Genomic DNA, 1,735 nt, shown 5'->3' with positions numbered 1-1,735 from the left:
AGATCGCATGCACAAGTGGTGGGGAGGGGGCAGAGGGCAGGGGAGAAGCAGACTTCCTGCTGAGCAGGGAGCTTGCTGGGACCCTGACTTGGGGCTCGATCCCAGGACCCTGAGATCATGACCTGAGCCAAAGGTAGATGCTTAACCGACTGAGCCACCCAGGTGCCCCAGGAGCTACAATTCTTATCTGTAATATCTTGTTTATTAAAAAAAATTTGTATAAAAGTTGAGAGGGATGGATTAATTATCAAAAAAAGTAAATAGTTTCATACACTATTGGTGGAAGTTTAAGTTGCAGTGTCTTTGGCGGGCACTTTGACAATATTATCAAAATTGAAAGTGCACATACCTATCATTTAGTAATTATATTTCTAGAGATTTATCCTCTGTATACATTTGACATATGTGAAAATTTGCATATATAAAGATCTTTATTGAAGTAATGTTTGTAATAGCAAAAATTTTGAAACATCTGAAAGGGAACTGGTTAAATATATTTTTATATATCCATACTTAATATGTATGGATATGCTGATTACAGCTTATCTATACAATGGAAAATATACAGTCCCTGAAAGAGGTTAGCTCTCTAATTGCTGAAATGAAAACATCCCTCATAGAAGTTAAGTAGGAAAAGCAAGGCACAGGAGAGTAGAACCATAGACAGATGTAGGGTTTTTTTTATTGCTTTTTTGTTTTTTGGGTTTTTTTTTTTAAAGATTTTATTTATTTATTTGAGAGAGAAAGAATGAGACAGAGAGAACATGAGGGAGGTAGGGTCAGAGGGAGAAGCAGACTCCCCGCCGAGCCGGGAGTCTGATGCGGGACTCCATCCCAGGACTCCAGGATCACGACCTTGAGCTGAAGGCTGTCGCTTAACCAACTGAGCCACCAAGGCGCCCTAGGCAGATGTGTTTTAACTAATTTTAAAAAACATATATGCTAAGAAATACTATTGTGTAGTATATACATAAAAACAGGTTGAAGTTTATATACATTTTTGAAAACAGATACTTCTTTGTAAGAGAATAGGGAGACTAAGATTAAGTGAGATTTAATTTTCATTGTCCATGCTTTGAATTTTTTAACATGATATGTGTATTAAATGACTTCAACAGCTGGTTATATTTTTTAAGAGGTAGGGGCACCTGGGTGGCTCAGTGAGTTAAGTGTCCAACTCTTGGTTTCGGCTCAAGTCATGATCTCAGGGTAGCCGGATTGGGCCCCGAGTAGGGCTCCTTGCTCAGCATGGAGTCTGCTTGAGATTCTCTTCCTCTTCCTCTCCCTCCACCTCTGCCCCTCTCCCCTCTCCACCCCCCCAAATAAATAAATAAAATCTTTAAAAAAAAAAAAAAAGAGGGAGAAAGCTACTGGTCACAGAAAGTGCTAGATGTTTTGTTTTTTTGTTTGTTTGTTTTTTGTTTTTCTTTTAAAAAATCATGGAGATTCTGGACCCTAATGCTATGGAAGTTATTTTGTTTCTGTTTTTTTTTATTTAAATTGAATTAGCCAACATATAGTACATCATTAGTTTCAGATGTAGAGTTCAATAATTCATCAGTTGCATATAACACCCAGTGCTCATCACAGCATGTGCCCTTCTTAATGCCCATCATCCAATTGCTATGGAAGTTATTTTGATATTGTCAACTATTATAATAAAAAGGCAAGGCAAGGATAATTTTCCCACTCTCATGAACTAAAGGATCAAATAAATAACTTTAGTGGTTCAAAA

The sequence above is a fragment of the Halichoerus grypus genome, chromosome 5 (assembly GCF_964656455.1).
Source record: "Halichoerus grypus chromosome 5, mHalGry1.hap1.1, whole genome shotgun sequence".
Taxonomy (NCBI): Eukaryota; Metazoa; Chordata; class Mammalia; order Carnivora; family Phocidae; genus Halichoerus; species Halichoerus grypus.
This window is presented reverse-complemented; position numbering follows the sequence as displayed.